General features: G+C 35.6%; 1 protein-coding gene and 1 pseudogene across 6 annotated transcripts in view; both read left to right on the top strand.

Moving 5' to 3' along the window:
* LOC119530411 overlaps positions 1-18301 on the top strand; it is a 28579-nt pseudogene extending 10278 nt beyond the window's left edge.
* The window catches only part of NDST4 (N-deacetylase and N-sulfotransferase 4), a 499153-nt gene that overhangs the window by 19615 nt on the left and 456439 nt on the right, over positions 1-23099 (top strand). The gene's annotated exons all lie outside the window — the stretch shown is intronic.

Below are 23099 nucleotides of genomic sequence, written 5' to 3'. Positions count from 1 at the left end.
AGACCCAAAGACACAAATAGTTTGAAAGTGAAAGGATGGGAAAAGATATTCTATGCAAATAGTAACCCATAAGGGGCTGGGGTAGGTATACTAATATCAGATAAAACAGACTTTATGTCAAAAGCTGTTATAAAACAAAGAAGGACATCATATATTAATAAAGGAGTAACTCAACAAGAAGGAATAACAACCATAAATATTTATGCACCTAACCACACTGCCCAAAAATATATGAGGCCAACACTTGCAAAACTGATGGAAAAAATAAAGAAATAGACACCTCCATAATAATAGTTGGAGACTTCAATACACCACACTCATCAATACATAGAACATCCAGATGAAGATAATAAGGAAACAGAGAACTTGAATAATATGATAAATGAACTAGAACTAAAGTTCATAATATAGAACACTGCATACCAAAACATTCTTCTCAAGTGTACATGGATCATTCTCCAGGATAGACCAGATGTTGGGTCACAAAAAAGTCTCAATAAATTTAGAAAAACTGAAATAATACAAAGCATATTCTCATAATGGAATGAAGCTGGAAATCAGTAACAGGCAAAGAACTGGAAAATCCACAAATATATGGATGTTAAATACTCTCTCAAAAAATCAGCAGGTCAAAGAAAAATTGTAAGGGAAATTAGTAAATATCTTGAGACACATAGAAATGAGAACACAACACATCAAAATTTATGGGACACAGTTAAGGCTCAGCAGGAAATTTATAGCCCTAAATGCTTACATTAAAAAAGAATAAAGAGTTAAAATCAAAGATGCAACTGCACAGCTGGAGGAAATAAAAGAATAATATCAGCAAACTATACATCAAAGATTAGAGCAGAAATACATGAAATTGAGAAGAAAAAAGTAACAATAGAGAGAATTAACAAAACTAAGTCTGTTATAGGAAATATGAATAAAATTGACAAACAGCAAGAATGATACTGAAAACGAGAGATTGAAATAAAAACAGAAATGATGTTGGGGGGCATCACTACTGATCCCACAGAATTAAAACAACTAAAAGAGGATACTATGAACAACTGTATTCCAACAAATTGTATAACCTAGATGAAATAGACAAATTCTTAGAAACACATGAACCACCTACACTAACTCTACAAGAAATAGAAGACATCAGCAGACCAATTACAAGCAAAAAGTTTGAGTCAGTCATCAAAAACCTCCCCAAAAAGTAAAACCCGGGACCAGATGGCTTCAACGGAGAATTCTATCAAATGTTCCATGAAAAATTAATGATGTATCCTGCTGAATTTCTTCCAAAAATTGAACAGAGAGAACACTACCTAACTCATTCTATGAAGCCAATATTACCCTAATACCAAACTCAGGTAAAAATGCTACAAGATAAAGAAATACAGACCAATTTTTCTAACAAATAGAGATTTAAAAATAATTCAATACTTGCAAATTAAATCCAACAGCACATTTAAAGATTTATATACCATGATCAAGTGGGTTTTATCAAGGTGTGCAAGGGTGCTTGAGCATAAGAAAATCAATTACTATAATACATCACATCAACAAAACAAAGGGGAAAAAACATGATAATCTCAACTGGTAAAGCAAATGCATTTGACAAAATTAGCATCCTTTCTTGAAAACTTAGAAAATCACTTAGGAAAAAATAAGAATAGAAGGGACATTCTTCAACATAATAAAGGACATATATGAAAAACCCATCATACTCAATGACAAAAGACTGAAAACTTTGCCTCTAAAATCTGGAAAAAGACAAGAATGCCCACTGTCACTACCACCAGTCAACATTGTACTGGAAGTTCTAGCCAGAGTAATTACACAAGAAAAAGAAATAAAAGGCATCCAAATTGGAAAAGGCGAATTAAAACTTTCACTATTTGCAAATGACAGGATCCTATGCACACAAGTCCCAAAAAATCAGCAACAAAGCTACTAGGGCTAACAAATGAATTCAGCAAAGTGGTGGGGTACAGGCTCAACATAAAAAATTCAGTAGTGTTTCTATACATTAATAATGAACAATCTGAGGAGGAAATCAAGGAAAAAACCCATTTATAAATAGCAACTAAAAGAATCAAATATCTAGGAATAGATTTAACAAAGGATGTAAAGAATATATATTGTGCCGGTTTGGATGTATTATGTCCCCCAAAATGCCATGTTCTTTAATACAACCTTGTGGGGGCAGACATATTAGTGTTAATTAGGTTGTAACCTTCTGATTGAGTGTTTCCATGGAGATGTGACTCAATCAACTATGGGCAAGACCTTTGACTGGATAATTTCCATGGAGGTATTACCCCACGCATTCATGGCGGGTCTTAATTAAATCACTGGAGCCATATAAAAGAGCTGACAAACAGAACAGAAGAACCTCAGAGTAGCGGTGAGTGACATTTTGGAGAGCAGCTTAGAGATGTTTTGAAGATGGCTGTTGAAAGATGACATTGACATTCTGGAGAATGCCATTTTGAAACGCAACCTGGGAGCAAGAAAATGCCAGCCATGTGCCTTCCCAGCAAACAGAGGTTTTCCAGATGCCAATGGCTTTTCTCCAGTGAAGGTACCCTATTGTTGATGCCTTACTTTGGACACTTTATGGCCTTAAGACTGTAACGTTGTAACCAAATAAACCCCTATTATAAAAGCCAATCCACTTCTGGTATTTTGCATATTGGCAGAATTAGCAAACTGGAACATATATAAAACTAAAATAAATTGTTAAAAGAAATCAAAGAAGATCTAAATAAATAGAAGGACATTCTATGTTCATGGATTGGAGGACTAAATATTGTTAAGATGTCAATTCTATCTTAAATGAAATCCCAATCAAAATTCAAATAGCCTATGCTGCAGAAATGGAAAAGCCAATCAAATTTATTTGGAAGGGTAAGGGGCCACAAACAGCCTTAAGCATTTTGACAAGAAAGAATGAAGTTGGAGGACCAACATTTTCTGTCTTTAAAGCATATTACAAAGCTGCAGTGGTGAAAACAGCATAGTACTGGCACAAGAATAGATGTATCCACCAATGGAATTGAACTGAGAGTTTAGAAATAGACCCACAAACCTATGGCCAATTGATTTTTGACAAGGTTCCCTAGTCCACTCAATTGAGAAAGAATACTCTTCAACAAATGGTGCTGGATAAACTGGATATTCATAAGCAAAGAGTGAAAGAGGACTCTTATCTCAATCATATACAAAAATCAACTCAAAATGGACCAAAGACCTACATATAAGAGCCAACACTATAAAATTCCTAGAAGAAAATATAAGGAAACTTCTTCAGGATCTCATGTTAGGCAATAGTTTCTCAGATTTTACACCCAAAGCACAAGTAATGAAAGAAAAAATAGATAAAAGAGACCTCAAAATTAAATACTTTTGTGCTTCAAAGGACTTTGTCAAGAGTATGAAAAGGCAGTCTACTCAATGGGAGAAAATATGTGGAAACCACATATCTGATAAGAGTCTAATATCCAGAATATATAAAGGAACTCTACAAATCAATAATAAAGAAGATATGCAACCCAAATAAAAAATGGGCAAAAGGCTTGAATAGTCATTTCTCCAAAGAATGTACACAAATGGCTAAAAAGCGCATGAAGAGATGCTCAACATCACTAGCTATTAGGGAAATGCAAATCAAAAACACCATGAGATATCATTTCACACCCACTAGAATGTTTACTGTTAAAAACAAAACAGAAAATTACAAGTGTTGGAGAGGATATGGAGAAATAGGAACACACATTTATTGCTGGTGGGAATGTAAAATGGTGCAGTTCCTCAGGAACCTAAATATAGAATTACCATATGACCCATCAATCCCACTACTGGGTATATACTCAGAAGAACTGAAAGGTGAAACTTGAACAGATATTTGTACACTGATGTTCATAGTGGCATAATTCACAATTGCCAAAAGATAACAGCAACCCAATTGACATCAACCAATGAATTGATAAACAAAATGTGGTATATACATATGATGGACTATTACACACTTATAAAAAGGAATGTTGCATAGGGGACTGGTGGTTTGATGGGTTGAGCCCTCTACCACAGGTTTTACCCTTGGGAAGACGGTTGCTGCAAAGGAGAGGCTAGGCCTCCCTATGGTTGTGCCTAAGAGCCTCCTCCCGAATGCCTCTTTGTTGCTCAGATGTGGCCCTGTCTCTCTAGCTAAGCCAACTTGAAAGGTGAAATCACTGCCCTCCCCCCTACGTGGGATCAGACACCCAGGGGAGTGAATCTCCCTGGCAACATGGAATACGACTCCCGGGGAGGAATGTAGACCTGGCATCGTGGGACAGAGAACATCTTCTTGACCAAAAGGGGGATGTGAAAGGAAATGAAATAAGCTTCAGTGGCAGAGAGATTCCAAAAGGAGCCGAGAGGTCACTCTGGTGGGCATTCTTATGCACACTTTAGACAACCCTTTTTAGGTTCTAAAGAATTGGGGTAGCTGGTGGTGGATACCTGAAACTATCAAACTACAACCCAGAACCCATGAATCTCAAAGACAGTTGTATAAAAATGTAGCTTATGAGGGGTGACAATGGGATTGGGAAAGCCATAAGGACCACACTCCCCTTTGTCTAGTTTATGGATGGATGAGTAGAAAAATAGGGGAAGGAAACAAACAGACAAAGGTACCCAGTGTTCTTTTTTACTTCAATTGCTCTTTTTCACTCTAATTATTATTCTTGTTATTTTTGTGTGTGTGCTAATGAAGGTGCCAGGGATTGATTTGGGTGATGAATGTACCACTATGTAATGGTACTGTAAACAATCGAAAGTACGATTTGTTTTGTATGACTGCGTGGTATGTGAATATATCTCAATAAAATGAAGATTAAAAAAAAAAAAAAAAAAAAAAGGAATGAGTCTTGTTGCATGAGACAATATATGTGAACCTTGAGGTCATTATGCTGAGTGACATAAGCCAGTCACAAAAGCACAAATATTGTATGATTTCACTGATATGAACTAATTATAACAAGAAAACTCAGAGTTAAAATCTACAATACAGGTTTTCAGGTAATAGATTGGGGTAGAGAATGGGAGCTGATGCTTAATTTGTACAGAGTTTCTATTTAGGTTGATTGTAAAGGTTTGGAAGTAGATGATATTAATCGTAGCACATTGTGAGTGTAATTAATACAGCTGGATTATGTTTGTAAATGTATTTGAAAGAGGAAATTTGGGGTCATGTACATTGCTAGAATGAAAGTTAGAACATAAAATATGGGGTGAGCACTGGGAAGATGGCAGCATAGAGAGAAGTGGAAGACTTAGTCTCCCCCAGAACAATTCATTAATGAACAAAAAACCAGTAAATAACCTGGAATAACAGCGGGGAGACAAACGTGACTGCCCACTCATCATCCACCAACCTGAATTGGGAGGAATGCCCAAGATCACAGCATAAAATCTGTAAGTAAAACTGCGGACCCATGCTGAGAGCAGAGAGCCTAGAGCTGAGAGCCCCTCCCTCACGGAAGCCGCGCCATGCTCTCTCTCAGCCCAGCTCCAAGTGAGGTTTTAATATTAACTGCTCAATACAGACAACGAATCCTCAACAAGCAGACAGAGGCTTTTGGTGACAACTGACCTTGGGAGAATCGGGGGACATATCTGTCTCAGGATAGGGAGCCCAGAGGATCGGGTGCTATCTCTGGCTGACAGGTGAACCTGGGAGTTTTTCTGTCCCTCTCTCTCTGTGGAGAAAACTTCAGCTGTTCTCAGCCTGCAAGGTGTTGCAGTAAAGACAGCCTCAGACATTCTGCATTCTGAAACAAGCTGAGAGCATGATGCGGCACGGCCTGGCAGCCCCGGGCTCCCCTTGAGGGATGGCGCGCACTGGTGATGTAGCATGGCATTCCCTCGGCTGAGCTCCTGGAGGATTGCGGCTGGGAGGGGGGACCTGCTTGGAGAACCCAAGGGCGCTATGCAAAGTCCAGTGGTTTGTGGAGCAGCGAGAGAGAGGGTCTGGGGCTGAACTGAAATGAAGGCTTAGACTCTTGCGGTGGCCTGGAATCTCCTGGAACCAGGGGGATTTGAACATTAGACCTGCCCTTCCTCCCTGGCCACCTGTACACACGCCCCCACATTCAGGGTGGACAGCTCCAGCAACATACCCAAACCAAGTTCTCCAACTGAACACACAAGAATCATTTCCCCACACACCACAGGAACAAGGTTGTGAACTGACTTGAGGGATATAGATGACTCACAGACGCCATCTGCTGGTTAGTTAGAGAAAGTGTACATCACCAAACTATGTCTCTGAAAAATTAGATTGATATCTTTTTTTTTGTTACAACTTGAAAGAACCCTATCAAGTAAAACAAATGCCAAGAGGCCAAAAACAACAGAAAATCTTAATGCATATGATAAAACCAGACAATATGGAGAATCCAACTCCAAACACACAAATCAAGATTTCGGAAGAAACATTCTACCTCGCACAATTAATCAATGAACTACAATCGAGGAATGAAAACATGGCAAAGGATTTAAAGGACTCAGGAAGACCATGGCCCAGGATATAAGTGACATAAAGAAGACCTTAGAAGAGCATAAAGAACACATTGCAAGAGTAAATAAAAAAACAGAAGATCTTATGGAAATAAAAGAAACTGTTGGCCAAATTAAAAAGACTCTGGATATTCACAATACAAGACTAGAGGAAGCTGAACAACATCTCAGTGTCCTAGACATCCACAAAACAGAAAATGAAAGAACAAAAGAAAGAATGGAGAAAAAAATAAAAAAAAAATTGAAATGGATCTCAGGGAAAGGATAGATAAAGTAAAACATCCAAATTTAAGACTCATTGGTGTCCCAGAAGGGGAAGAGAAGGGTAAAGGTCTAGAAAGAGTATTCATAGAAATTGTTGGGGAAAACTTCCCCAACCTTCTACACAATATAAACACACAAAGCATAAATGCCCAGCGAACTCCAAATAGAATAAATCCAAATAAACCCACTCCAAGACATATTCTGATCAAACTCTCAAATACTGAAGAGGAGCAGGTTCTGAAAGCAGCAAGAGAAAAGCAATTCACCACATACAAAGGAAACAACATAAGACTAAGTTGTGACTACTCAGCAGCCACCATGGAGGTGAGAAGGCACTGGCATGACATATTTAAAATTCTGAGGGAGAAAAATTTCCAACCAAGAATACTTTATCCAGCAAAACTCTCCTTCAAATTTGAGGGAGAGCTTAAATTTTTCACAGACAAACAAATGCTGAGAGAGTTTGCCAATAAAAGACCTGCCCTACTTCAGATTCTAAAGAGAGCCCTACCAACAGAGAGACAAAGAAAGGAGAAAGAGATATAGAGAATTTTAACAGACATATATAGCACCTTACATCCCAAATCACCAGGACACTCATTTTTCTCTACTGATCACAGATCTTTCTCCAGAAGGGACCATAAGCTGGGACATAAAACAAGCCTCAAGAAATTAAAAAAAAAAAAAAAAAAAAATGAATATGCTCAAAGCACATTCTCCAACCACAATCGAATACAAATAGAAGTCAATAATTTTTGAACTGTAACTCCACTATTTACTTCCTACATGATAAAAAATGCACCAACTCTAAGGACAAATCAGTGGTTTTGAACTCAATGTAAAATATGTAATTTTAGACAACTATATAAAGGTGGGGGACTGAAGGAGTATAGCAACATAGTTTACATGCCCTATTGAAGTGAAGGTGGTATCAAAGAAAAAGAAGACTGATAGGGATTTAAGAGGTTAATTTTAAGCCCCACAGTAAACACAAAGAAATTATCAGAGAATATAACCATAGAGATGAAAACTAGAGTTTGGGTTAAGAGAAATGGGGGAAGGGGCAATGGGGAGTTAAGAAATGAGTGTAGGGTTGCTGTTTGAGGTGAAGGGAAATTTCTAGTAATGGATGGTGGGAAAGAGCATTACAACATTCTAAATGTGATTAATCCCACTAATGGAAGGCTAGGGAGGGGGTGGAATGGGAAGATTTAGGCTGTATATATGTTTCCACAACTGAAAAAAGAAAAAAAAAAAAAAGACAGTCTAACTAGACGACAATTGAATGCTAAGGATGAACTTGGATGAGATTGGAGGATAGAGGACAGGTGCCTCAAAGGGACACAGCTGAGACATAAGGAAAAGGAAATATAGAATGTAAGCTTTGTATCATTGTTGAATCTCTTATACTTCTTAGCTGCGCTTAATGGAATTACATAAAAGAATGTTCTTGTTCATGGGAAGTATATATGTGAATTATACTGTATGTTCAAGGATGTGTGCAGCTAACTCTCATATGTTCAGAAGACAGATCAATAGATGATGGATGATAGATAGGGAGGGAGGGAGGGAGGAAAAGAAACAGCGATGTGACAGCAAGTTAAAGTTGGTGGATTGAGCTATCGGGGGAGGGGGGTCAGGGTATGATGGAACTCTATGTATGGGGCTAGTATTGTTTTTGCAACTATTCACGTAAATTTGGATTTATTTCAAAATAAATTTAAAAAAAAGAAAAAAATATGGGGCTGTATAACACAGTGAGCCCTGTTGTGGATGATGGACAGGGTTAAAAGTACAAGGATAAGAATATCCTTTCATCAATTATGATGAATGTGTGACACTAATATAGGGTGTTAATAACAGGATGATATATGGAAAAAAGTACACCTAATGTAAACTATGGAATACGGTTAATAATATTACTTAAATAATCTTTCAACAATTTTAACAAAGCTACCACGCTAATACAAAGTGTCAACATTAGGGAGCTGTATGGAACATTGTGTTTTTACATGACTTTCCTGTAAACCTTCAATTTCTCTAATTAAGAAAAAATAGTAATAATTTAAAAAAAGAAGCTAGAAGGAAAACTGTTTTGGTTTGCTAAAGCTGCCAGAATGCAATATGCCAGAAATGGGTTGGCTTTTACAATGTGAATTTATTACCTTACATGAAAATGTCCAAATTAAGGCATCAACAGGATGATACCTTCTCTGAAGATTGGTTGCTGGCAAGCTTGGGCTCCTCTGACAGATCAAGGCACTTGTCAATGTCTGCTGGTTTTTGGGTTCCATTGCTTTCACTTCTGACTTCTCCATCTGTGGCTTTTTCTCTAAACTTCTCTGGGTGTTTCTCAAATTTCATCTTAGCTTCTGTATGTTTTATCCTCTTATAAAGGATTCCAGCAAGGGGATCAAGACCCACCTTGAATGAGGTGGGTCACATCTCAATTGAAATAACCTAATCAAAAGGTCCCACCCAAAATAGGTCTACATCTAAAGGAATAGACTAAAAGAACATGGCCTTTTTCTGGGGAATATAACAGCTTCAAACTACCACAATAACAATTGCAATTCTTGGAAATATTACAGTTAGACAAATAGGAAATGTATGAAATTAAATACTAAGGTTTTGATAACCAATAACCTATTTTTTTGATTTCTAAAGGAACTGCTGCATGACTTTTTATTAAATGATTAGATTCATTGACTGAAATTAAAGACAAAAACAAAATCAAAAAAGAAAAATCTTTTCAAATACATGGTTTTATTAAAAAGCCTGTTTTATAAGCTCTATAGATTTTTTTAATTTTACCTGTTAAATGGGGCAAATATCATAGTAACCAAGAAAAAATTTAGTTAAAATTATAGGAGTCACTGTTGTCATTCTGATCTACTTTTATATGGTAGAGAGAGAGAAGTTAAGCTGTACTTTAGATAAAATGGCCTCCAGTCAGAGCTGTGAAAATATAAAGGAACAATTCATTGTAAACCTACAGAAAAATGACCACTTATGCAGAGTTCCTAGTCACAACGAACGCATACAGAGAAAGCCCTCCCTGTAATAATTGTGGATGAGCTGTATTCTTCCCCCTTTTAGGAGTTAATCTTATGGTACTGGAAAATGGAAAATAAGCATGAACATCAATTTTTTTCTTATCCCCAGGAAGACAAAGATTAAGTTCAGGTGCAGTTGAATTTCTGTCAGTTCTTCATATGTCAAAGAACTTGTTAGGCAGGGAGATAACCTGGTTTTAAGGTATGTGTGTGTGTGCACATGCTCATTCACTTACTCTGCCTAGCAGGAACTAACATATAGTCTCTTGATTGATTGACAGTTATTGTTAAAAGAAAACATATTTAGACTCACAGAAACATAGAACTGTTTACAGAGAAATTATATTGCTGAAGGAGATTCTGAGTTGAAAAAAAGATGATGATAAGGTTTAAAAAAATTAATTGGGAGGTCAGAATATCACAAGGACCCAGAGCCTGTTGTTAATAATTGTCTCAACTCTCCAGAGTGAAAAGCTATGCTTATTGTTTGTTATCTTTCACGGGTCTTTCGTGAATTAAGTGAATAACTCACCTTCATTTACAAATTGCCAGCAGCTTTAATACTTGGCAAGAGCTGTTGTCTGACAGCCAGAAAACAATCTCTCATTTGATTTTCAAACCTCTTCTTTCTTCTCTGATAAAGAACATACCTGGACCTGTCACTAATACACAGTAGTACAATTTTGGTGCAAATATTTCCTTTTATGGCACGTATTATTCTACAGTATGTTCTGCTAAGAAATGAAAGTCATCTGGAGGAGGGACTGTGTTTCTCTATCTGTTATGTTCAGGACCAGAAATAAATACCAATAGGAGCACTGAAGATTATAGTAATAATGCCTGGAAAGTTTTTAGACTACTCTAATGAAATGCATTATCAGATTACAAAATAGTTAATTGAAGTCATCATCATTACAATGGTTGATTCCTTTGATGTATTGCCTCTGGGTTTGCTTAAAGATTAAACAATACTGGCTTTACATCCTGGGATGTGAAAAATGCCTAATCATTTGTTCAATAGTGTAAAGATTATTTAGAATCAGAAAGCTAGGAAAATGCTGTCTGCGTATAAATTAGTCTGGAAAATTTATTTTTCAATCATAATAGCATTCCATCATTTCTGAGGAATACATGTGTAAATAAGAGAGAATATGTACATTTCAAAACAAACACAAACAAACAAAAAGTCTTTCAGTTTCAGACCTGAGAAGAGCAGAGTACTGTTACTGAAAAAGGCAGGTCTGTGTATCAGAAGCCCTGAGTTTCAGTCTCAGGTCCTCTACTTCTTACTGGATGATTTCAAAAAGGTGATTAAATTCTTCTGGGTCTAGATTCCAACCCTCTTATTTGAAACTATTGATTGATGACCTCTAAATTCCCTGTAAATTCCCTTCCAATGTTAGCTTCCTATGTAATTCTAATAATACAAATAAAAACACAGAAAAATGAATATGACCCCAATATTGAGCTAAACTAATATAATTCAGGACACTTGTTTCAAGGAATGTTAAAACATTCCCCGGAAAAATTTACTTTAATTTTTTAATTCTTACCTGTCATTCAGAATTTTAGGAGGGTTTTAGGATACAAATATGGAACTAATATTAGTACTGACAAAAAGCAAGAAAAATGATTAAAAATCACCTGTATTCTAACATCAGATACAGATGTCAAATTTCTCATATAAATAACTAACATATATTTAGTATCTGTTCTGTTTTAGTCATTGTTCATATGAAATGTCTGTTATTATTACCCCCAGTTTACAGATGAGAAGTGAGACTTACAGAGTTTAAGTAATTTATCCAAGTACAAATAACATTGAGAGTCAAGATGAAAAATCTGTTACACTCCAGAGTCCATTTCTTTAACCACTTAGCTACAATGATATTCTTGAGTGCCTGCATTTATTCTACCCACACAATCAAAAGCCTGTTACCATTGGTACTCACTGATGATTCCTTCATATGAGATGACAAAGAAAAGGGTTTATCTGTTTGAATTTTGCTCCAAGCAGATCTTCTATGATTAGTGTCACCTTCCCAAAGTAATAGTACTTACACAAACTGTCTGTTAAGTATTAACATAAAAAAGATCCAATCAGCATTTAACTGAGCAATGCACATATATTAGATATTGTGTAAAATATTGAGGTAATTGTCCTATAAACAATAATCAATGTTATATAGGTCTTTGATAATTGATGAGTGAGAATTTTCATTTTGTAGACATACATTGGCTATTGAGGACTAGTAAGTTCTGAGAGAATGCAGCTTCATTTAGAATCAAGTTATGCTATTCCCCTATGCCTGGGGCTCAGAAGAAATGAGAATGACAGTATTCTACTATGGACTTTGTTAATAAGTATGGATGTTTTAACCTGTTCACTAAAGAAAGTTTCCAATCTGGAAAGTGTTAGTCCACTTAAACTCACTTTCAATTTAGCATCAGTATGCATTTGCATGTATCTATTCTAGCCAAACTGGAGATTTATTTAGAAATTATGCAGTATTAATTCCATTTTAATCCTTAATGTATGTCTAGGAATTCCTAGATTCAAGAATGCCAGTAAAAGTTTTTAATGTACCTACCTAGATTAATTTATGTGTGTAAGTGAAATTTTAACAACTGGATCAGGCATAATTGATTTTTCAGCATTTCTTTACAGTTCTGACTGTCAAATTTCTTTCTTCTTAAATGAAAATTTGGGTTTCCTACAGCTCTTATGACATTTGGAATATACATCTTAAAAGTGGTCAAAGTTGGAGTAGTAAAAAACATATCACTTTCTAAAGAACAGTCAGGTTAGAATTATGATAGAAATAAAAATGCAGTTAAAAGGAGGGGGGTAAAAAGCAGTTCATGACTCCATTGACATCCATTGGTAAGAGTCTCCCTTTTTTTACAGTTACATATGAATGAAAACTGGATTTCCAAAACACTAAATATATTTTCTCATTATCTCTACCATTATTATATTTCAGCAATGTTAGAAATTAACACCCCATTTATTCAAAACAGTTATAAAATGGGATTAACACTTTTGAAATCTCTCAGTAATAAAGCTACCAAACTTAGCATACAGACCACCACTGGTTCTTTGAGATACTTCAGGATCTAGAAAACTTTCACGGTCAATGAGAGATGAATAATGCTTGTTAAACACTAACGCAAACAGAAAATGATTATCACATTTGTGTATACTGAACTTATTTTACACTTCAAAACTGTGTTGCTAACCAACATTTCCATATCTTCACTATTGCCAGGATGGTATTGAATATCTTCAAATATATTTCCCCAGTCTTAGACTTAAATTCATATTGAAAAAATATCACATGCAAATAATCTTCATTGAAAAGAAATACTAGTAATGATCACATTGACTGAATCTTAAAAGTTTTAAACAAGGGGATTGCTTCTATGAAGTTGAGTTCATATTTCGATGCCAGGAGTAAAAATATAGAAAAGGAAATGAAGATTTCTCATCAATTATATGAAACAGAGAGGCTATGTTAGCAGCCTGTCAGTCTAGAGATGTTAGTAAAATATTGTCACATTTGTAATTAAGTAATTCTGACACAAATGAGAAACCACATTTCTGTTTTCCTGTTTTATTTAGGGCTAGATGAGTGAGGATGCAAAATCAGTGAAAAAGAAAGTATAACAGAGAGGATAAAAGTACTGCTCTGGAACTAGATCAATCTGCATTGAATTTCCTCTGTGCCATCTTTGCTGAGTTACTTAAACTCTCTCTACTTCAGTTTCCACCCTTATAAATGGAATAATATTAATACTTTCTGCTTCATCAACCTGTTTCCAAGCTGAAATTAATTAATACCTTTAATGTACATAAAATAGTCATTTTTCCCAGTTACCCAGTGAGATATGATTGGATGTGAATGAAAAAAAAAAAAAAAAAAAAAGAGGCAGATTTAATGGATATAGAATGAAATCATATATAAAAGATCTTTAGAGAATATCAGTTGGCTTGGTGATTCTGAATGTGAAGTGGTATAATTTATCAAGTGTTAATAATGAAGAAGAGGGCTTTTAGGAAAAGTAATGTTGAGTTTGAATGGCTTGTGGTACTTGGCAAAGGGCAAGTATAGACGTTAAAAACCTGGCACTATTGAAGGACACTACCCATGCCAGGAAACTTCCAGAATCCTGGAAAAGAAGCAGAGGAAGAGCAGCCCATAGGGAGATTTCAAAGCATTCAGTAGAGTAGAACAAGTTGAGGTAGAAAAGTGTTATAGAAGTGAGTGTGGTCAGCATTGTCACCTGAGACAGAGGTCAAGTAATGCAAGTAGGAAATAAGCCCTTAGGTTGGGCCACATGGACATACTGATATGGGGAATTGAAAAAGATAGTTAATGTAGATGCTTTTTTAAGAAGTGAGTCAGAATATTCAGTAAATAGACATGTGGACCAGAGAGAAGATTGGAGGTTTAGAGATGGAAGTTACTTGAGGATATTTGTACATTAAAGCACCAATAGATCATTATGAGCTAAAAATATATGAAATGAAAGGGATAAGTCCTTCCTCCAAGGGAACACTACTCACTTCCTTTACACCATGGCTTTGAGGTCACACTGACCTGTGTAGAATCTTGGTTCTAGATGGTCTTACCTTTCCATCATAGAAAAATTGTTGAACTTCTTTAAATCCAAATTTTATTTTACATCAACTACGTATTAATACATACCTCAAAGCTTTGTTATGGACATTAGAAGTGGTCAAGTGTGAAAGGGAATTAGCCCTGTGACTGGTACTGATTGAGCATTGAATGAATGTCTGATGTTCACATGAAGCTGCAACTGCAGCTGCTAATCTTTGGAAGTTCTGGAGAACCTGGAAATGAGAGGGTCTGCACCAGCGCTTCCCCAGTGGGTGCCATAAAAGGGTCAGAGGTGTGTCCTCAAAGGATGAGACAATGCTTTCCATGCCTGGAACAGCCTTCCCTGGTCTCCTCCAATGAGTATTTAAGACAAACACCTTTTCTTTAATAATATTACATTTAAAATATAATCAACAAAAATTTATTAAGCTTTCAGAAAGTTCTAGAAGTTGCTTAGTGAGGGGATGGTTCATCCCCTTAGTAAGTCAACTCAGAAAACAGAGAAATACAAATAAGAATATTGATGAATTCACATAGGACATGTGGGAGAAGATTTCTTCAGGAGTGAGCCAAAAACATTTTGATGAGGTTGTGGCACTGGCAGGTCTATTATATAATTTGTTTTATTAACTGAACTTGTTGAAATAGAAGCATTCATTTTCTAATAGTACAATAAGCAACCTACCAAAATATCTCAAAGGGATATATATGATCAATAATTTTTATTTTTACATTAAGCTATTTAAAAGCTCTGGTACCTTGTATAATCTATCTTAAAAAACAAAACAAAACAAAACAAAAACAAACAAACCAAAAACCTCAGCTTCTTTGACAGAATAGCAAAATAAGCTCAAATTGCTAAGTTTTTATTTTTAACCAAATCAAAATTAAAGTGAAAGAATAATTTAGTAAATTAAAGAATATATACTTGGTAATAATATTACAAATTTATTTATTCTTAAAATATTGACTATTTAGAAGATAGAAGTCAGCCATTTTCATGCAAGGGAAGAAACTAGCTTGAATCTAATAATAAGAATTAAAGCATCATTTAAGTACCATTTAACATAATTTGTATATAATTTTTAAACAACAGTTCAGTCATGTTTTTGGACTAGAACAATTACCAGGCAAATTGATATCTAAACAATCCTGGTTAAAAGGTTTTTACTTTGATTGATATGGAGTCATATCACATAGGTTCAATATATTATTTTCTTCAAAGAGTTCAAAATCCTCTCATAATAATTGATTACCTTTTTCTAGCATCTCTTACAAATTCTTGTTAATTCTAATGTTCAAAGTCAAATTATTTTTTGAAAGCTTTACATAAATCACTGTCATCAGATAAGTATAATGCAATAACTATAAAATAAGTAACATTTGCAATTAAGCATAGCAATATTAATGAAACAAATTCATAGCTTATAATAGAAAGAAGGGCAGAGGTAGAATCATTCATCTTTACTGAAAATCTTAAACAATTTTATATATACCATTATAATTAAACAGATGAAGTCCTTTCCCTCAAAGAACACACAGTCTAGAAAAAGTTACAGATAAGCCAATCTTTTAATACAATATAATAAATGTCCTGATTGAGGAATTTAAAGGAGGAGTGAAATAAATTAGATAATAGAAAATTACATGAGAAAATCAGTTCATAAACATGTAGTTGTATACTTAAGAGCTTAGAAAAGTACTTTGGTTAAGTGGAAGCCAAATGTATTCCATCCAGAGAAAGGAATAAATAGTCATGAAAATATTAAATCTAAAATAAAACAAGGATTTGAATTCCAATTCTAACACTTAATAGTTGTGTGGCCAAGATCAAACTGACTAATGCCTCTGAGCCCAATATTTTTACCTGTATAAAAAAGAAAATAATACCTACTTCAAAGACAGTCTTGAAGAACTGATATTGGGCACTTCCAAATACCTGGCACATAATAAACACAGTTAAATAGACGATTTGTTATAGAATCCTATGAGGTTTACTTCCCACCCTTTACCAATTCTCCATGCTTCCCCCCACCCCAAATTCAAAAGTGAAGAATGTCTTCAGAACCTGGCAGGAATTGGTAGCCTTATATATTTTATAGTGAATTATTTGAAAGTGTTAGACATTTTAACAACTAATTTGTGCAGGTATATATCCCAATTACTGGTATATCATGCAGCAATTCAGAAGTACTTTTTCATATTCAATCAAATTCCCTTAGAAGTATGGAAAGCAAATTGATATAAATTACATTTCTGGCTTTCCCAAATGTAATAAAAGACTCTAATGAATACATGTCACAGAGAATCACAATATAATAAGAGTATTTCCAGTAACAATACACTATAAGTGGTAAATAAATTCAATTGGGGCATGGGTTTAACAATTCTCTTATGTCTCTAATCCTACTGAATTTAATATCATTACAAATCTATTATTCAAACACGAAACTACCCAGATTCCCTTATCTAATTCCCCATAATGCTTAAATTACATTTGTAAGTGCTGAGCCTTCATTTTTCCCCCTGATTTATACATGATGTCATATAGTTCTTTAAAATTTAGGGACTAGTGAGTTTTGAAACTAAATGTAATAGTGACTTGAGTGAAAATAGCAATCAAGAAAAGAAAGAATCTTTTGTTTAAAATGTATAGTGGTGATCAATAAAGAGGAAACAGACATTACAAATGTGCTTAACTTTCATTAATATATGTATACAAAATTGATTATGTAGGGTATGTGAGAAAAGTCATAAGAAATATCTTGGATTTCATAATTGAAAGAACTCTTTTTACTAATCCATTAAACATGCAGTATAATTGCTTTACCAAAATGTTTCTCTTATGACCAGGCAGAATTTAATACTATGGATTTGCTTAGAGAGGATGTCTTAGCCTGGCCACCCTTTGAAGCAGAGCCAAAATCAAGGATTTACAAGCAAATTGTTTGTTTAGGAGATGATCTGAGTGAGTAGAACTGAAAAACTGAGAGAACTAAGGGAAGGAGGAAAGGCCTTATTGACCTCTCTGCTGTGGGCAACTGAAATTGAATTCCAAATGGAATACTCAAAGGAGGATAAGATTGTCTCCTGGAATTATACACCTGTAGATTAATCAGGAGGAGCATTAATACATCTGCTCCTTTCACCACACTGGTTATAGATTATTCTCAAGGGCTCTAATTCCCCTTTGTTTCCAGATTTCTCTTGAGAATGTTGGAATAATTTCCATTTGTGTCTCTGATCTGGAGTGATCTTGGGGCACACAACAAGATGCTGTTGGCATATGTCTCAAAGGCCACACAGAACTGTCTCTATAATCTCAGATGCAATCATAAGTAAGCAGAGAAGATGTAGGGTGGGGCAGCTGAAGCTGCTAATACTCTGTACCATTTGCACCACTTTAGTGTTATCCACCATTGAGTTTTCAAAATGGTGGGCCACTTCCTTTTGTATATTCTAGAAAACACTACAGACAGTGGTCACTGAAATAAAAATTATACTCTCCACTTTTATTATATATTCATTTCCCTCTTCTACTAACATTCTAGATTTCTCTCAGCCTGGCACAGCAATTCAGTTGGTCTAGATAGCGTCCATTGTTGGTTGATCCATACTTCATCTCAGAGATTTCTGAACTTTTTACTGCCTTGCTCTTGTTAGGCTGTGGCTGATACAATTGTGTATCCTCCATTATCAACAAGCATGAACGTACCAAGAGACAATCCAGTGAATCCCTTCAATACTGGACATACTCAATCTGCCTTGTCTCCGTTACGTACCAACCACTTTCGGTAAACAACCAAAAATACTTTCAATAATATGGCATGTCTTGAATCTTGGTAGACTTTATTTCTCACTGGCAGGCAGCCATATGTCTTATCATGACATACAAACTGTATACTATTTCCTGCCTCCTAGTTCCATTATGAATTAATCCACATGGTGAGCCATTGTGATGTTCTGAGGTCATGATAAACAGAGTGTTATCTAATTTTGAACAGAGAAAAGTTGAGTTGAACTAGCCTTGGAGCAAGATGAAGTCTTCTGCTGTTCTTTTCACAGAAGACAAACAGCTATTAATATGGTAAAAGTGCATTTACCAGATCAATAGCTACATACTATACTAAGTGCCCAAGGCTGAGTTGATATATTTGGGTAAAGGTACCTCATTCAGAACTTCAAATGTGCTGGGGGCTAACATTTGATTAAAATTATGGTAATCCACAGTCACCTGTAACAAACCATCTGATTCTGTAGAACCCAGACAATTGAAATGAATGGAAATAATGAAGACCATTTTCTATGATCCTGAAAGAATCTGATGGTAGATTAATCTCCTCTTGTGACAGAATACTGCTTTATATTTCCTGTCTTATCTGGTAGTATGGGGCTTTTACAGGGACTTCCAGTCTGTTCTTATCACAATGGCTATCACTAAATCACTCAGAGAAATAATGGTTTTTGCCAACTGCTAAATGATGCCAAATATGTATTACGGGTCTGGGTGGGTGTGCAATCCCAATTAACCCACTGTGAAACAGACATGAGTGTATCAACATTTATCATATGCTCTCCATAACCTACCACTCTGTTAGGAGGGCATGGTAGCATTTCAGGTCCCCATGACATATTTTTGAGTGATCCCAATTTTCCAAAATGGAAGTTGGCACCAGCCTTCAGCTCTCCAGATCTCATTATTTTCTGGTTATACAAGTCAAGGAGTACCTTAGTCAGCTGTCCATTTGTCTTACTCCTGTCATGGTCTTTTAGCATTTCCACATATGCCTAAGTAATTCCACATAATACTGTTAGCTTCATACTATTAAGGAGACCAATTGTATGCAAAACATTTTATGTTAACTTTGGTCAACAGAGAACAGCCACCCATGGATTTCTCAGAGATACTAGTGCCTTCCTCACCCATGCATTTCTCTTTGCTGTAAGGAAGGTTAAGATGGTGGGAGATTCCCTTCTCAAGTAACATATTCATTCTATCAAGAGAACATCCTTGAACCTCCTGACATATTTCTCAACATCCTTCCAAGGCAGTTCCAGAACCTTTAATTCATTCATTATAAGTCATCAAGCTTCAAGAAGGCAAGGCAAGGCAAGGCAAGGCAAGGTTGTTGTCTGTTGGAGAAGGAGCACAGTAGGTACAGAGAGTTCAGTAGAATATAGATTTCAAGAGTAACAGGCCTGACCTCCAAATATCTCTATTCTTGGACTCAAGTGCCCACTTCCTTTTTACTATGGCCCTGAATTTGGCATAGAAGATGTGTCTGTACATCAGTTTTCTTTGCAGCTCTACCAAACTTACAATTATATCCTGGGCTGATTTTAACTACAGTCTGTCATTCAGTGGCAAGAGATTAATGTCTCTGGAAATGCTGCAAGAAAGGTATTTTAGATTTCACAGTGTGCCCATCATTGGCTTACCTGAACCTGTCATTTTACTCAAAAGGCAACTGTTCTGGTTTGCTAAAGCTGCTGTTATGCAGAATACCAGAAATGGATTGGCTTTAATAAAGGGGATTTATTAGGTTACAAATTTGCATTTCTAAGGCCATAAAAGTATCTATACTAAGGCATCAACAAGAGTATATCTTCACTGAAGAATGGTGTCCAGAACACCTTTGTCAGCTGGGAAGACAAGTGGCTGGCATCTGCTGGTCCCAGGATGACTTTCTCCCAGGACATTTCTCTCTAAGCATGTGGGGGTCCTCTCTTAGCTTCTCCAGGGCAAACTCTGTACTTCGTCTCTTAGTTTACCATCTCTGAAGGTCCTTCTGTCTGTATCTCCAAGCATCTCCATTGTCAGCAAGCTACTGTGTCAGCTTTTGAGTTCTCTTAAGTAATACAGTGAATCAATTGAGTCCCATCATGAGTGACAGGGTCCACAACACCATGGAAATAATTTAATCAAAGTTATTGCCCACAGTTGGGTGAGTCACATCTCCATGGAAACACTCAGTCAAGAGGTTCCACCCAACAAGATTGGGTTAAAAGATAATGATTTTTGTGGGGGACATAATGTATCCAAACCAGCACACCAACCAACTCCACAATATTTGCTATTCATATTGTCCTCATGCTCTTTCAATACTCTAGCTATATCATAGCCGAAATCTTCATCTTTTACCTAAATTTCATTCTAACCTACCATTGGTGCAAATATTACTAATTGTATTGTTACATCATGCCAAGGATTGCCACCAGCCCACTTATTACCAACATGGAGGCTCTTATATTCATGAGTACGCCAATTCCACCACCCCTTGCTGAAGTTCTTCATTCTAAGGCCATGCCATGTACCAATTGTCTGATACATAGACTTTTGTACCGATAGTTCATTCAGGAAGTAACCTGAGGAAATAGGACTGAGGAAATAAGGAAAAGATCAAAGGCTAATAAAAATTATGTTATCAAATTTCACTTGAAGAACTGGAGCTCAAATTAACCCAATACCTGTTAAGAAACATACAGAATACTTTGCAGACTTATCCAACCTAAGGCCTACCAAGGGGAACATAAAGCCCTTGACTCCTACTTGGTTGAAGGTTTCATTGGAGGCATCAGCTTCCTTGCACTTCCATGTGTGCCAAGCAGTCTCTCACTGGTGTCCACGTATTTGGAGAAGCTGTAAATAGTGAAGAGATTGAAAGATATTTGGCATGTGCTTGAGGTAAAATGGTATTACTACAAGATTAGATACAGCCTATACAGACTATCCAGCTGGAATTAGCAGAAGGCTAAGCAGATATGGGGCCGGGCATCAGAAATGTGCATGGGTGTTGAAGAAAGTTAATAGAGGGATATATGTTGCTTAAAAGCAGAGACAAAAGATAAGAAAAGAAAAGAAAGAACTTATGGACTAGTATGGCATCTTTTTGCAAATCTCTACATCACTTTATTATTTGCTGAAATTTCCCACAATCCCAGTGAAAAAATTAAATTCTTCAGATTAAAAGTGAGACTTTTAATTTGGCATCTTTTTGCAAATCTCTACATCACTTTATTATTTGCTGAAATTTCTCACAATCCCAGTGAAAAAATTAAATTCTTCAGATTAAAAGTGAGACTTTAATGGATTAAAAGTGATACTTTTAATTCACTAAAATCTGAGACACACTTCTCAAAAGTCATACTTCTGGTTAATTCAGAGGTTAGCTAACATTGTGCTTAGAATATTTGAAAAATCCAAAATTCTAAAATCATTTCATTGTAGGACTTTTTCCTCACCTTTCTTCAATTTAAAAATGAATTTCTATAAATCATTTTAATTAGAAATCTTTTCTAATTGAAAGGATAAGGACATGTTGAAAGTTGTATTGTTTTCCTGTAGCTCATAACCAAAAATTATTCTTTCATCTTTATGATCACTATTTGTGTATACCACAAGTGTGCATACTACAAAATTAGAACAGACGAAAGCATACTCAATATAGAATAGAATTTACTTCCTTCTTGAATAACTTACAATTCCAGAGGATGCTTATTCAATTATATGGCCTTACCTGCTCTGACATAGTATGACCCAGAGAGTATCTGGTGTCTTACTAAACAGAAAATATTTCAGTGGAATACAGTATTTTTTTGTCTTAGGGTTCAAAGTCCCCAGAAAATCTTAATAGGTATCCTTGCTCTTCTATCCATCTTCAGTTTCTCTTGGATTTAATTAATTTGTCCACTACAACTAGGTCCATCTTCTTAAATCATGACCTTGATCGTAGCACTCATTTACCCTAAAACTTAAAACTCTTTGTCTCTTTTTACCTTCATATGTAGGACCATTTTATCCCTTCCTTTAGGTTTGGTTTATTCTGACCTCAATTGGTCAGCCACTTGCACTATTCCTATTAAGACTAATCATTATGTTTAGCCCTGTGACCAAGTTCTCACACTACAATCTGGAGCCTATCTTATTCACCTACATCTGAAAAGCAAGAATTTCTGGACTCAAAGATGGGAGCATGTAGATAAGAAGATATATGTGGAAGTCAGACTACCCAAGTTCCAGTCTTGGATCATGACCAAGCATTGCTATTTGATTTCAGGCAAGTCGCTTAGACTTTCTGTCATATTAGGGTTTATATACTAAAATATGAAGTTGGATTAGATGATCATTTAATCTTTTATTATGCTATCTGCATTTCAGCCATGTGGCATAGGAGGGTCTGTCATTTAAATACCTAAAATATTAAATTCAGATGTCACAAAACATTGCTAAAATAGAACAGAGTTAGCTCATATTCAAATCTGTATTGCTATGAAGGAATAAATACTAAAAACTAGCATATTGAATGTTTACTGTGTTAAATGCTTTATATTGATTACCCCTTTTCTTCTCACAAAAAGGCTTTTGAGGTTGATGCTGTTATGATTTCCTTTTACAGAAGGGGAAATTGATGATTAGAGAGGACAGATAGCTTGGTCAAGTCTAAACATCTAGTATTAATGAAAATATGATCTGAATCAAGGCAGTCCATTGCTGAAATCACCTTCTTAACCACCGGATTATACAAGCACTTTAAATACCCTACCAATTTGGTGAAAATCAGAGTATCCAGGTGAATTCAAGCATCTTTGAATTTGT

Source organism: Choloepus didactylus, chromosome 3, assembly GCF_015220235.1.
Source record: "Choloepus didactylus isolate mChoDid1 chromosome 3, mChoDid1.pri, whole genome shotgun sequence".
NCBI classification, from domain to species: Eukaryota; Metazoa; Chordata; class Mammalia; order Pilosa; family Megalonychidae; genus Choloepus; species Choloepus didactylus.
This window is presented reverse-complemented; position numbering and strand designations above follow the sequence as displayed.